At 38.9% G+C, this 16,365-nt stretch overlaps 1 protein-coding gene and 1 long non-coding RNA gene across 2 annotated transcripts in view; one reads left to right on the top strand and one right to left on the bottom strand.

The window, feature by feature from the left end:
* TMEM117 (transmembrane protein 117) overlaps positions 1-16,365 on the bottom strand; it is a 585,912-nt gene that overhangs the window by 313,333 nt on the left and 256,214 nt on the right. The gene's annotated exons all lie outside the window — the stretch shown is intronic.
* LOC120857913 lies at positions 3,768-4,015 on the top strand. The gene is made up of 2 exons (XR_005719773.1): positions 3,768-3,804; positions 3,952-4,015. It is a non-coding gene; the product is annotated as an uncharacterized LOC120857913 (long non-coding RNA).

The raw sequence follows: 16,365 nt of genomic DNA, 5'->3' as shown, positions 1-16,365 counted from the left end.
CAGAGCTGGAGCTTATGAAAAGGAAACATTTACAGCCTCCTGACTTCAAACAAGGCCCTCATTTATTCATTGACTGAGTGCTCACCAATCTCATTCAGAATAACCGTGACCATCCCACCATCAGGAGACATCTAAACTCTGCTCAGAGTGCTTGAATTCTTTTAGCTGCCAAAGTTCCTGATGCCAGCTCATGAAAAAATGATAGAAATATCAAAGAACAATCTGCTTCAGAATCACTGATTTAAAAGCACACAGCATATGATGACATGGTTTTACCTTTGATGATTAACAAAACCAGAATTTATTTAAATTAGAAACCTTCTGGTTGAAATAAGCTATGATCATGAGGGGATGTGCCTGGTACCACTACATTCAAAGTAGAGTGAAAGAAATTAATATAGCCACACCCTCTCATATATATATAAAATAGCCGCATAACTGCTCTCATTCACTTTGCAGTTACTTTTCCAATAAGATTAACTATGGGACAAACATGAATTATGAGTCAAGATGAGAAGTTTAATACTATTTTAGGTTCTTTAGAAATGTGACAGTCATTCTACTAATGGCTGCTTTATATCCCCCAATGATGCCTGAAAATGGGAAAAATAAAATGCAAGAATTGTGCTTTAAAACCATAGACAAAAATGAAACTACTTGTGATAAAACAAAAATATAATGAGATTCGTCCAAAGGGGGTTATACAAATAAACTTTGATAAGTTTAAAGAAGTGGAAAGGTTCTGATTAATTATCTATTTTACACTTAAAGCAACCACGGATGCATGCTTGGTTGCTAAGTCATGTCTGAATCTTTCCAACCCCATGGACTGCAGACTGTCAGGCTGCTCTGTTCATGAGATTCTTCCAGACAAAAATACTTACTCCAATAAAAATTATTTTAAAAAATAGTACTAATACCTGGAAAACAAAGGCTGAAGAAAAAATTCAATGCATATTAATTTTAACAAAATGATATATTGCATAAAATGATATACTGCATATGATATACTTACTTAGAGCTAACTAAGAAAGAAAAAGTAGAAGACAGAAGAAGATGGCTGAACACCAGCCTCCCCACAAATACATCAAACACTCATCAAGATATCGAACAACTACTACAAAGCAACTTCTAGGTGACAGCAGAAGACCCCAGGCCTCCCAGGGGGGCGGGTTAAGCTCCCCGAAATGAGGTAGGAAAGAGGATGGAGACACATAAAGGGAAAAGATGGAGAAATCCTGGATGGGACCTTGTGCCTCGAGGGAAGGAGGGAGTCCTGAAGCTGGAGGAGTTCCTGTGCACTGGGAAACTCCCTTGCAGGTGGGCCCAAGGGGGAACTGTGGAGTCTTAGAAAACCAGGCAAAGTAGGGACTTAGAGGGCAGAAAAAAAAGAAAAGCTGCACTTTTCAGCTCATGAACAGCTCACAGACTGTGGACCCAACCAGATGGTAGGCTCGGGGAGTGAGGGGAAGCCCATAGAAGCCCTGCAGCCTGTGGTGCCAAGAGTGGGGAGGCATATAAACTTCTTCAGCACACACAACCCTTGCAGCACAGAGGGCAGGCCAGCATGCCGAGAGAGGGGTGGCATACAAACCTCTGCAGTGCACACAAATTGTGAGGTGCAGAGGGCAGTCCGGTGAGCCTGAGACAAGTGCACATTAGCCTAGGGACACAGAGGGAGGGCTCAGGGGACCAAGGCAAGTGCACACAAGACCTGCGACCCAGAGGGCGAGCTCAAGGGCTGAGGGAAGCCCACACAAGTCTCCATGATGCAGAGGGCATGGTCGGGGAGACAAGAAAAGAGCCACACAAGACCCTACCTAGCAAGCTCCAGCCAGGAGCAAAGCGCAGGATGAGGGAACAGAAACTCTGCCAATGATTCCAGGGATAAGTAGGGGGCTGGCAGCAGTGAAGACATGCCGAGAGGGCCACTTTGAAGCAGCTGCAGAAGTAGATGTGTCTAACACTGCCAAAGCCAGAAGGACTGCCCAGAGGCACACTGAACCCACAGACACCCCAAAACCTACCACTGGACACTGCCCTTCAGAGAGGCGAGATCCAGCTCTATCACCCAAGCACAGGCACAAGCTCGCCCAACCAGGAAAACATCACAGAACCCTAACCCACCCCCATCCCTGGGGGCAGACTCCACAAGCAAGAAGACCTAAGACCTTGAGAACCTTTTTTTCTTTCTTGTAAATCACACTGCTTATTCCCCATATACATTTCTACCTTCATATTAGCCTTTTGTGATGCTATAGAGTTTTCCTCTTTGTTTTTTTTTGTTTAAAAAAAATTTCATTTTAAGATTTCTTTTTCACCCTTTTTTTGCTGATTTTTCTGATTGTGTTTTGATATATTCAACTGCTTTTCTTCTAGTTCTTTACTCACAGTAGCTGTTCCTGAATATATATAAATCTTTTTCACATATGTCTATTTTTCTTTGCTTTTCTATTTTTCCTTTACTCTTTCTCGTTATCCTCTTTTCCACCCCCTCCTTTTTGCTTTTCCCTCCCTTCTCTTTTAGCCAGACTCATCAAGAAGAAAAAAAGGGAGAAAAATCAAATCAACAAAATTAGAAATAAAAAAGGAGAGTTTATAACAGACAACACAGAAATACAAAAGATCATAAGAAAATATTATGAGCAACTAAATGCTAATAAAATGGACAACCTAGAGAAAATGGATAGATTCTTAGAAAAGTTCAACCTCCCAAGACTGAACCTAGAAGAAATAGAAATTATGAAGAACCCAATTATAAACACTGAAATTGAAACTGTGATCAAAAGCCTCCCGTAAAACAAAACCCCAGAGAGCTTCAGAGGAGAATTCTATCAAACATTTAGAGAAGAGCTAATGCCAATTTTTCTGAAACTCTTCCAGAAAATTGCAGAAGAAACACTTCCAAACTTCTTCTACAAGACCACAATCACCCTGACACCAAAACCAGACAAAGACAACACACAAAAAAGAAAATTACTGGCCAATATCACGGAGAAGGCAATGGCACCCCACTCCAGTACTCTTGCCTGGAAAATCCCGTGGACGGAGGAGCCTGGTAGGCTGCAGTCCATGGGGGTCTCAAAGAGTCGGACACAACTGAGTGACTTCACTTTCACTTTTCACTTTCATGCATTGGAGAAGGAAATGGCAGCCCACTCCAGTGTTCTTGCCTGGAGAATCCCAGGGACAGGAGGGCCTGGTGGGCTGCCATCTATGGGGTCGCAGAGAGTTGGACACGACTGACGCGACTTAGCAGCAGCAGCATCACTGATGAACATAAATGCAAAAATCCTCAAAAAAAATTCTACCAAACAGAATTCAACAGCACATTAAAAAGCTCATACACCATGATCAAGTAGGGTTTATTCCAGGGATGCAAGCATTCTTCAATATCCACAAATCAATCAATGTGATACACCATATTAACAACTTGAAAGATAAAAACCATATGATCATCTCAATAGAAGGATAAAAAGCCTTTGACAAAATTCAGCACCATTTATGATAAAAAAAAAACTCTTCAAAAAATGGGCATAGAAGGAACCTATCTCAACATAGTAAAGGCCATGTATGATAAGGACACAGCAAACATTATTCTCAATGGTTAAAAACTAAAAGCATTCAATCTAAGATCAGGATCAAGACAAGGATGTCCACTCTTCACCACTATTATTCAACATATTTTTAAAGGTCCTAACTATAGCAATTAGAGACAGAAAAAAAAAAAAAAAAAAGAAATAAAAGGAATCCAGATTGGAAAAGAAGAAGTAAAACTCTCACTGTCTGCAGATGACATGATCAGTTCAGTTCAGTCACTCAGTTGTGTCTGACTCTTTGCAATCCCCTAGACTGCAGCATACCAGGCTTCCCTGTCCATCACCAAAACTCAGATCTTGCTCAAACTCATGTCCATTGAGTCAGTGATACCATCCAACTATCTTATGATAGTATACATAGAAAATCCTAAAGATACTATCAGAAAATTACTAAGAGCTAATCATTGAATTCAGCAGTCATAAGATATAAGGTCAATACACAGAAATCACATGCATACCTATATACTAATAATGAAAAAAAAGAAAGAGTAATTAAGGACTCAATCCCATTCACCTTTTTAATGAAAATAATAAAATATCTAGGAATAAGCCTACCTGAGGCGATGGAACCCCACTCTAGTACTCTTGCCTGGAAAACCCCATGGGAGGAGGAGCCTGGTAGGCTACAGTCCATGGGGTCGCTAAGAGTCAGACACAACTGAGTGACTTCCCTTTCACTTTTCACTTTCATGCAGTGGAGAAGGAAATGGCAACCCACTCCAGTGTTCTTGCCTGGAGAATCCCAGGGACGGGAGAGCCTGGTGGGCTGCCATCTCTGGGGTCGCACAGAGTCAGACATGACTGAAGCGACACAGAAGCAGCAGCAGCAGCAGCAGCAGCAGCAGCAGCAGCAAGTAGACTACAGAACTGTATACAGAAAATTATAAGACACTGATGAAAGAAATTAAAGATGACATAAGCAGATGGAGAAATATTCCATGTGCCTGAGTAGGAAGAATCAATATTGTGAAAATGACTATACTACCAAATGCAGTCTACAGATTCAGTGCAATCCCTATCAAATTACCAATGGCGTTTTTCATAGAACTAGAACAAAAAAATTCACAATTCATCTGGAAATACAAAAGACCCCAAATAGCCAAAGTTGAGAGAGAAGAATGGAGCTGGAGGAATCAACCTTCTTGACTTCAGACTATATTACAAAGCTACAGTCACAAAGACAATATGGTACTGGCACAAAGACAGAAATATAAATCAATGGAACAGGATAGAAAGTCCAGAGATAAACCCATGCACCTGTGGGTTTTTTGACAAAGGAGGCAAGAATATACAATAGGGCAAAGACAGATTCTTCAATAAGTGGTGCTGGGAAAACTGGACAGTTATGTGCAAAAGAATGAAATTAGAACACTGCCTAATGCCATACACAAAGATAAACTCAAAAATGGATTAAAGACCTAAATGTAAGAGCAGAAACAGAGGAAAACATAGGCAGAACACTCGATGACATAAATCAAAGCAGGATCTCCTATGACCCATCTCCTAGAGTAATGGAAATAAAACAAAAATAAACAAGTGGGACCTGTTTAAACTTAAAAGCTTTTAAAAAGCAAAGGGAACTACAAATGGTGAAAATACAACCCTTGTAATTGGAGAAAATAATAGCAAAGGAAACAACTGACAAAGAATTAATTTCCAAAATATACAAGCAGCTCATAGAACTCAATACCAGAAAAACAAACAACCCAATCAAAAAGTGGGAAAAAGACCTAAACAGACATTTCTCCAAAGAAGACATACAGATGGCTAAAAAACACGTGAAAAGATGCTCAACATTGCTCATTATTAGAGAAATGCAAATCACAACTACAATGACTACCACCTCACACCAGTCAGAATGGCCATCCATCATCAAAAAGTCTACAAATAGTAAATGCTGGAGAGAGCGTGGAGAAAAGTGAACCCTCTTTCAGTGCTAGTGGGAATGTAAACTGATACAGCCACTATGGAAGACAGTACGTAGATTTCTTAAAAAATCAGGAACAAAATTACCATATACCCTGAGGCAACCAAAATTGAAAAAGACACATGTACCCCAAAATTCATTACAGCACTATATACAATAGCTAAAACAAGGAACTTCAGATGTTCAAGCTGGTTTTAGAAAAGGCAGAGGATTGCTGTGGCTAAAACTTCCAGAACTATGTTGAATAGTAGTCCTGATCAGCAGATGAATGGATAAGGAAGCTGTGGTACATATACACAATGGAGTATTACTCAGCCATTAAAAAGAATACATTTGAATCAGTCCTAATAAGATGGATGAAACTGGAGCCGATTATACAGAGTGAAGTAAGCCAGAAAGAAAAACACCAATATAGTATACTAACACATATATATGGAATTTAGAAAGATGGCAATGATGACCCTGTATGCAGGACAACAAAAAAGACACAGATGTGTATAACGGACTTTTGGACTCAGTGGGAGAGGGAGAGGGTGAGATGATTTGGGAGAATGGCATTGAAACATGTATAATATCATGTAAGAATCGAATTGCCAGTCTATGTCCAATGCAGGATATGGCACGCTTGGGGCTGGTACGCGGGGATGACCCAGAGAGATGTTGTGGGGAGGGGTGTGGGAGGGGGGTTCATGTTTGGGAACGCATGTACACCCGTGGTGGATTCATGTCAATGTATGGCAAAACCAATACAGAATTGTAAAGTAAAATAAAAAATAAATTTAAAAAATAAAAAATAAAATTAAAAAAAAAAAAGAAAAGGCAGAGGAACCAGAGATCAAATTGCCAACATCCATTGGATCATGGAAAAAGCAAGAGAGTTCCCGAAAAATATCTATTTCTGCTTTATTGACTATGCCAAAGCCTTTGACTGTGTGGATCACAAGAAACTGTGGAAAATTCTGAAAGAGATGGGACTACCAGACCACCTGATCTGCCTCTTGAGAAACCTGTATGCAGGTCAGGAAGCAACAGTTAGAACTGGACATGGAACAACAGACTGGTTCCAAATAGGAAAAGGAGTACATCAAGGCTGTATATTGTCACCCTGCTTATTTAACTTCTATGCAGAGTACATCATGAGAAACGCTGGGCTGGAATTAGCACAAGCTGGAATCAAGACTGCCGGGAGAAATGTCAATAACCTCAGATATGCAGATGACACCATCCTTATGGCAGAAAGTGAAGAGGAACTAAAAAGCCTCTTGATGAAAGTGAAAGAGAAGAGTGAAAGAGTTGGTTTGGGACTCAACACTCAGAAAGCAAAGATCATGGCATCTGGTCCCATCACTCCATGACAAATAGATGGGGAAACAGTGGAAACAGTGTCAGACTTTATATTTTTGGGCTCCAAAATCACTGCAGATGGTGATTGCAGCCATGAAATTAAAAGATGCTTACTCCTTGGAAGAAAAGTTATGACCAACCTTGATAGCATATTCAAAAGCAGAGACATTACTTTGCCAACAAAGGTCTGTCTAATCAAGGCTATGGTTTTTCCTGTGGTCATGTATGGATGTGAGAGTTGGACTGTGAAGAAAGCTGAGTGCCATAGAATTGATGCTTTTGAACTGTGGTGTTGGAGAAGACTCTTGAGAATCCCTTGGACTGCAAGGAGATCCAACCAGTCCATTCTGAAGGAGATGAGTCTTGGGTGTTCTTTGGAAGGAATGATGCTAAAGTTGAAACTCCAGTACTTTGGCCACCTCATGTGAAGAGTTGACTCATAAGAAAAGACCTGATGCTGGGTGGGATTTGGAGGAAAAGGGGACAACAGAGGATGAGATGGCTGGATAGCATCACCAACTTGGACGTGAGTGAGTGAACTCCGGGAGTTGGACAGGGAGGCCTGGTGTGCTGCAATTCATGGGGTCACAAAAGTTGGACACGACTGAGCGACTGAACTGAACTGAAAACATTTAAGCAACCTATATATCCATGAACAGATGAATGGATAAAGAAGCTGCAATACATATATACAATGAAACACTGCTGCTGCTGCTAAGTTGCTCCAGTCGTGTCCGACTCTGTGCAACCCCATAGCTGGCAGCCCACCAGGTTCCACTGTTCCTGGGATTCTCCAGGCAAGAACACTGGAGGGGGTTGCCATTTCCTTCTCCAATGCACGAAAGTGAAAAATCATTTCCGGCTCTTCCTGGCCCCATGGACTGCAGCATACTAGGCTCCTCCGTCCATGGGGTTTTCCAGGCAAGAGTACTAGGGTGGGTTGCCATTGCCTTCTCCCAATGAAATACTACTCATCCATTAAAAGGAACACATTTGAATTGGTTCTAAAGAGGTGGACGAACCTAGAGCCTGTTATACAGACTGAAGTCAGAAAGAGTAATATAAATATCATACACTGGTGTATACATATGGAATCTAGAAAGATGGTACTGATGACTTTATTTTCAGGGCAGCAATGGAGAAACAGACTAGAGAAGAGACTTATGGACATGGGGGGAGGGGAGGAGGGAGACGGTGAGATGTATGGAGAGAGTAAGATGGAAATTTACAATACCATATGTAAAACAGATAGCCAATGGGAATTTGCTGTATGACTCATGGAACTCAAACAGGGGCTCTGTGACAATCTAGAAGGGTGGGATGGGAAGGGAGATGGGAGAGAGATTCAGGAGGGAGGGGACATGGGTGTATCTATAGCTGATTTTGATGTATGACAGAAAAACCACAAAATTCTGTAAATAAATTATCCTTCAAATTAAAAAATTAAGTTCCAAGAAAAGAAAAAGTATTTTCCTTTCATCAATACCTACCAAAATTTATGGAATAACAAAATTATGTGGCAAACAATCTTTCTAGTTTTCTCCAGTTCATATGCATAGTAATCTTCAGCCAAACTGACTCCATCTTGCTTTTCTAGTTCTGTGAGATTTTGCACAAGGCTGTTCCCTATGCCTGAAATAGCTTCCTTTATCTTTTCAGCAGTCAACTCTTGCCCATCTCTTGAAATAAAGCTCCACTATCGGTTTGTCTTCCTTGTCCTCTTCTACCTTCTAAAGCATTGCCCACCCCCAGGCCCCTGATGCTGGTTAGAAACTGCTCACCCCACGTCTGAAGGCAGGACTCTGAGTCAGAGGCGGAGGACATTGGCCAGACGGATGGAGACTGAAAGCAGAGTTAGGTTTTCTGTCTTCTAAATCATAGCACTTTTCCCCTTGGTTAAGGCACTTAATAACCTTTTGTTGGTTAAGTAAGTCTTAAAAAAGGAATGTGGGTCATTGTTCTCTGAGAAAGGGATTGGCCTGAATATAAAATGTTATTACTTTTCATATATATACGTTCCCTTTATTTTGTTGATTTTCTTCTTGTTTTTTTTTAATCATAAAGGTAAGAAAAGGTTCACTATTAAAACAAAAAAGCATTAAAGATTGGAAGGAAGATATGATCTGACATTGCATTATTCACAACTATTACAATTTCCTTCCAATATATTTTATACATATTTTCTAAATAAAAAATATTAAGATGTGGGTAAAAAAAAATGTGGCAGAGATGATAGATAACTAGATAGATAATAATTTATAAAAATAAATTACACAATGCTTATAAAGAAGACAACTGATAATCAATACACCCCAATAAATGTATAATGCAAAGATATAGTAAGACATTTTACTTATAAGATCTCTTGACTTGAAGAAGCAGGAAGTACTTAAGTCAAACAGTATCATTCTGACATTTTTCATGGTAAAGTGAAGAGTAATGACAGACCACAAAGATAAAAGATTTGCATCCCTAATATAGATGACATTAAAATGATGCTTTAAATTAAGTGGGAAGTTATTTCATAGTTCTTTTATCTTTCTCTCTCTCACTAATAAAAAGCAAAACAGCCCGGTTTTGTCTCAAACTCCTAGTGACTTCAGGATCAGATATTGCATATTGTTTGCCACGAGCCAATGCACCAGCAAACCTAGGCAGAGGAACTCTGTCAAGGGTATGTCCAGAAGCCCTGGGACAGAGTGGATAGATATTGGGGACAGAACCAATTATGGTTCAATTGATTCAACTCATGTGTTATGAATAGTAAAAGGCACTGAGATAGACAACTAAAGATTAGAGAGGACAATTGCAATGCTAAGCAGAAAGTGCTATAATTAAAAAAAAATAAGCTATAACTCAAGGAAGGTTTTAATGTAGAAATGGCATCAGAATTGAAATTTAATGTATGAGTCAATTTAAGGAAGCCAAGAGGAACAGGGGGAATTTCAGGTGCAAGAATAACTAGGCAAGAAAGATCATGATGCATTCAAGGGATTCAAAGTGCTAGGAAACTGAAGCCCAAACCAAGGGCTACTTCATAGAGGATCAGAGTGATGACTGATGAAGATGGAAATGCAGGCAGCAACTAGATCCTGAAGAAAGAATTGTTTTACATTTAATCCTGAATGTAAAGGGGGCTTTCACTGATCCGAGGCTTGTATATCAGATGTCAATTTGTATTCTATTGATACTAAGCTGGCAGCAGCATGGAGAGTTGATTGATAAGGCCACAATGAGGTGAAATTTGACTAGTCAGGAGACTTCCAAAACAAGTTAGTTGAAAGACAGGCCTGACTAAGGAACCAGCAACAGGGAGGAGGAGGTAGAGACACAGTCAAAGCTAACAAGGAACAAGAACCTACAGTTTCCTCATCTGCAGGATGAGGATACTAAGAGAAAGGATGAACTTAAGAGAAACTTTTGTATTTCTGCTTCAGCAACTGAATAGGCAGTGGTGCCATTCATCAAATTAGAAAATAAAAAGGAAGCACATGTGAAAAAGGAGATACACTCAGTATTGGAAAAGCTGAGATTTATCTTCCTGTGGAACACTGGAGACATGCAAAATAGGTAGCTGAATATATAAGTCTGTACTGAAATGCAGAGAAGGATGTAAGAGCACTTAGGTTAGAGGTACAGTTTGTTCTTTACAGTTATAAAAGTGGGTAAAATTCCATAAAGAAAAGAAAGAGGAACTGAGGTGAGAATCCCAAGAATATCAACCTCAAAACAATTGGAAAGGGAAAAATAATCCAGGCTGCCTAAAGAGATGACTGACCCAGAAATAGAATCGGTCCAGAGACAGAAAAACTTTGGAGTATACTAATGAAATATAGAGTTTCCTGGGTAGCTCAGCTGGTAAAGAATCTGCCTGCAATGCAGAAGACCCCAGTTAAATTCCTGGGTCAGGAAGTTCCCCTGGAGGAGAGAGAGGCTACCCACTCCACTATTCCTGGGCTTCCCTAGTGGCTCAGATGGTAGAGAATCCACCTGCAATGTGGGAGACCTGGGTCCGATCCCTGGGTTGAGAAGATCCCTTAGAGGAGGGCATGGCAACCCACTCCAGTATTCCTGCCTGGAGAATCCCCATGGACAGAGGAGCCTGGCAGGCTACAGTCAATGGGGTCACAAAGAGTCAGACGTGACTGAGTGACTGACTAAATACAATGAAATATAACAACAAATTCAAGAAAATGGAACAAAATAAGAAATTTTAAAAAGAGAAAATAATTGACAGTATGAAATACTTAAGCAAGGTGAAAAATTAAGAGTTGAAATATAACTGTTACATTTAACATCCAGATCATTGTTGACCTCACAGAAATATGCCATTGGTTGAGTAGAGGCAAATATTAGAATATAGTGAGTTTGATCACATTTAGGAAGAAATTAAAAGAAGACCATGAGTACAGGCATTCACTTTAATTCCAAAAGCCTGGCTATAAAGGGACAGAACAACACACTGATAATTAGGCCTCATACGCTTAAGAAGAGACACACAATTGTGTTTCTAATGGAGGGAAGTGAATCAGAACTCATGTTATCCTGTATCATGGCTATTTTTGTACATGACGTTTTTTCTCTAAGTTGCTTTACTGCAGAGGCACTAACTCAGATGTGGCAGTGGGTCAACAAATGTTACTTAATGAGTAAATGAATGAGGCGACCAATCAGAAAGAATGTGAAGAATATAAAGAATATTGTATTAGAAGTACACCCAGACTTAAAAATTATAGAAATAACCCAATGTCACAGAACAAAACTGGAAGGGGGACATGTACATCTGAGATTTAGTTCATCTGACACCAAAAAAAAGTTACACGACTTTAGTTTAAAAAATCCCATTAATATGATGAGGAATGACAAAGGTTCTGATTCATCCCCAAGTCTGACAGACTGATCATAGCACGGAGTTATGCAGAAGTCTGAGGTTCTGCTTCACTCAGGTAGTGGTGGATTTTAAGGGATTTGCAATGTCCGCTATGTCTGCAAAAGAGGAGTGGGTGGCACACGTGCAACATTACTCATGAATCCCAATGAAACAGTTCACACACCAGCTCTAAAAGGTAAGAAAATATGTGATTCTTTTTATTTTTCTGAAAATTCATTCAGAACAAAGTTTTAAAAAGAAAATCCTAAAAATAAAATAAAATAAAATAAAAAATAAAAAGAAAATCCTACAGTGAGTTGAAGGCTAGAGAGATGTTTTATGCATGGCTTGTTTCAGATTCTTTTTTTACAAAAACCAAAACTAGCATGGCCACAAGTCTCCATGTAGGAATCTGGGAGAAGCAGCATTTAATAGCAAATAATAGTGTTTGCTTTATTGCATAATACTTAGAAGGGCTGAAAGTGTTCCCACCTCTACCCTTGACACCATCTACTAGTACTACTCAGGCAGTGACTTTTCAGCATCCATCATGCTCAGTGGACACACTTTTATTAATCTCAGAATACTGTGATGGAGGTATGTCGTAAGTATGACTAGCCTTACTGACTAGAGGGGAAACAAAGCTCAGAATAAATTACTTTCAGAGGCTGCTGAGTGAACCAGAAGTGGATGTGAGAATGGTTTCTTTGGTCAAGCAGATTCAAGACCTGATTTAGGCATATGCTCAACTATTCAAGAGTTGTACTGGACTTAGTACCTGTGAGTTATTGCATGCATCTAATACATTGCTAAAAAAAAACAGTCCAACATGCAGAGATGAGCTCTCTATGAGTTTTATCTTGCCACAAAGTACTGCAGTTTGCATAGAGGCTCATCTGCAAGCACTAGCAACTGCTTCATTCCTGACTGCCATTATGCAGAGAAAGAAGAAGGAAATATGGAAGAGGAAGTTGCCATTTTTCTTTAAAATAGAAACAACTAAATAATATGTCCCCTTTGGCAAAAGTGATTAGTGAAACAAATAAAAAGAAAGGATCAACTATTCCTTTTAAATTCTACCTGGTGAATGCACTGATCACAGTTCAACAAACACATCTGTGAATGAAGATTTTTGTCCATTTTAAACTGTTGAGAAGATCTTACTTATTTTAGTATGAAGTGTCAGAATGAAAAATAAATAAAGTTATAGACTCAAATAAACAAATACTGAAAGGCCTATTTGGCCCCTAGAAGTCAGGTCAGACACTAATGATTTTTTGTCATGTTATTAAATTGGTTCAGTGTAGGAAATGAGAACTCTCATAAGCTCTATGCCACAACCACTGCATATCGTGTCTCCAGAATATGAAAAAAAAAATGTTTCATAGATATAATTCTGGCCATCTGTTCACAAAGAAAATAAGACTGTTCTATAAAAGTTCATTTTAATATTAATGTCTTTTCAAAGAAAATATGTGGATTGAGCAGATGTCCAAAGAGTTCTTGAATTTCTAGTATTTTTTGAATTAAATTAAAAAAAATTCGTTATTTCCTAAAATTACTTTTTTCCTTATTTTGTTGTTAGCTGTTAATACTCTGAGCTCTGGAGGCATGCAAACCTATATTCAAATTCTCACCCTACATCTTACTATCCCTTAGTAACAGGAGAAAGTTTGTTTCTTATCTGACTCCTAAAATATATTCATTAAATGTGGTTTGTCTGCTGTTGTTAGTGTTTTATTATACCATCATAAATTTATTATACATTATTGAGAGGTAGACAAGTAATCATTCATTCTGACTGCCATCTAAGGAAGATAACTTATCAGTGCAATGCTAGTAGTAAAATAGCTTAAAAAAGAGAAAAGGGATATAGCATAATAAGTAAAATACTGTATAAGCTCTGTTTTACAAAAGAAAGTCTACTTTTCTATGAATGGGACTAAACAGTCTTGAAATCTGATAAAGGAAATATTCTATCTATAATTGGAACACATCTTTTATTCCTCAAACAAAATACTCAATATCACTCTGTCAATTATTAATTTCATGTCAAGTATTAATTTGGATTATATAAATAAGAGAAGAAATTTTCCTTATTTCCATTGTATTTTCCAGATATATATTCTATAATTGTTACTCAATATTATAACAATATATAATTGTCATTCAATACAACAGACAAATGGGAACAGCTAACCCACTTATGACAGAAAGCGAAAAAGAACTAAAGAGCCTCTTGATGAAAGTGAAAGAGGAGAGTGAAAAAGTTGGCTTAAAACTCAACATCCAGAAAACTAAGACCATGGCATCCAGTCCTATCACTCCATGGCAAATAGATGGGGAAACAGTGACAGAGTTTATTTTGGGGGGCTCCAAAATACTGCAGATGGTGACTGCAGCCATGAAATTAAAAGACACTTGCTCCTTGAAAGAAAAGTTATGACAAACCTAGACAGCATATTAAAAAGTAGAGACATCACTTTGCCAACCAAGGTCCATCTAGTCAAAGCTACGATTTTTCCAGTAGTCATGTATGGATGTGAGAGTTGGACTATAAAGAAAGCTGAGTGCCAAAGAATTGATGCTTTTGAACTGTGGTGTTGGAGAAGGCCCTTGAGAGTCCCTTGGATGGGAAGGAGATCCAACCAGTCCATCCTAAAGGAGATCAGTCCTGAATATTCATTGGAAGGACTGATGCTGAAGCTGAAACTCCAAAACTTTGGCCACCTGATGTGAAGAACTGACTCATTGGAAAAGATCTTAATGCTGGGAGGGATTAGGGGCAGGAGGAAAAGGGGCCGACAGAGGATGAGATGGCTGGATGGCATCACCAACTCAATGGACGTGAGTTTGAGTAAACTCTGGGAGTTGGTGATGGACAGGGAGGCTTGGCGTGCTGCAGTCCATGGGGTCACAAAGAGTCGAACACGAATGAGCGACTGGACTGAACTGAACTGAAGGTATAACAGAAAGAAAACTGGAGTCCAGTTTCCAAAAATCTTAGTCTCTGTCAATAATAGTCATGTCTGACCTAAAGCAAGTAATTCACCCTCTTAGAAAATTGTGTCTGCTTTCATACATTTAAAATGAAGATAATACAAATCATAGGGCCTTTGTGGGGTTTAAATGAATAAATAGATAAGGTGCTTTAGTAACGTCTAGCAAATGATACTGGCTCAGTAAATGTTTGTGACACACACATGAAAAATGCAACCTAAACACTACTTAATTGAAAACATTTAAGTAATATAATTTTGATTAAACTTATTGTGTGTGCTCAAAATAACTTTTAAAAGTAAAGGAAGAGAGAAATGGAGGGCGGGAACCCAAAGCTATAATTTAAGTGACTTGACTTGCAGTTACAGGTAATATTACTAACTAATAATTTTACCTTACAGCAACATTATTCACACTCAGTTCCCAATAACCGTTCTAGGGCAGCTAACATTTGGTAGCACCTGTTGAAATAGTAGTCCAGAGTGGTTATTCATACACTGGCAGCTCCACATCTGGCATACAGTGACAACCGATCCCTTCTCTTGTCTTAATTTCTTCTCTTCTACACTTCAAGAGCAGTGTCAATTTCACTCTTCTTCCTATAGTTTATATTACAAAGCTCAAGTTCTGGGGTTTGCTGGGTCACAATGTACCCGTGATGTTGGACACTAGATTGTTCTCTTCAACTATGACATGAATTAGTTTGGGAAAAATAATTAAACTACCTTTTAACTTCTAAAATCTGGTAAACACCAGATTTTTTAAAAAAGTCAAGGATGAAATACTGTCTCAGCTCAGGACAAAAGAAAAATGGTTGTATCAATTCAGCCATGTGACTCTCACAAATAACATGAGCATTAATATCTGTCACCTCATTGCCCTGTGGATTCTAGCAGTAGGTGCTGAGATCCATTGGTCTGCCAAGTGATAGGATTCTAGTGGAGGTTGTATCCATGAAGAGTCAATCTCATAAAAAGATAAGGGGAAATCTGTCCCAAAGGCTGAAAACTAAAAAAGGAAAGAGAAGAATAGAAAAAAAATCATAGGGAATAAATATGAGGTGACATTACTGAAAGACAAAGAAGAATGCCACAAGCATCAATAAAAGAAAGAAGGGACATCCACACATAAGTAGAAAGATATTGTAACAGCTACAATCTATGAAATCCCAGAGGTTAGAAACAGGACCTGCAAAACCCTTGGCCAAAGGTAAGCAGGGATCTATGTTTCTCAGATCAGTTCTATGATTAATACCCCTTCCCTTGGACTTCCAATATCAGGCAATACAGGAACTTCTCTGGTCAAATGCTCTGTTCAAAACTTGTAGAAAAAAATCTTCTCAAAAGGAAAACATATGAAGTTTGCTAAAAGAAGTAACTATATGGCAGGAAAAAGAAGATCTCAGAGAAAGTAATCATAGAACTTTTATCAAAAAAAGTGGCAACAGAAAGTTTCAAAGAAAGTGGTCATAAAGGTTTTCTGTCCTCAACTCATTGCTGCTATTGTTTAGTTGCTAAGTCGTGTATGACTCTTTTGCGACCCTGTGGACTGTAGCCTGCCAGGCTCCTCTATCTGTGGGATTCTCCAGGCAAGAATACCAGAGTCACTTGCTATTTCCTTCTTCA

Source organism: Oryx dammah, unplaced genomic scaffold, assembly GCF_014754425.2.
Source record: "Oryx dammah isolate SB20612 unplaced genomic scaffold, SCBI_Odam_1.1 HiC_scaffold_29, whole genome shotgun sequence".
NCBI lineage: Eukaryota > Metazoa > Chordata > Mammalia > Artiodactyla > Bovidae > Oryx > Oryx dammah.
Note: the sequence above shows the minus strand (reverse complement) of the source record. Positions and strands in the feature narration are given on the sequence as shown.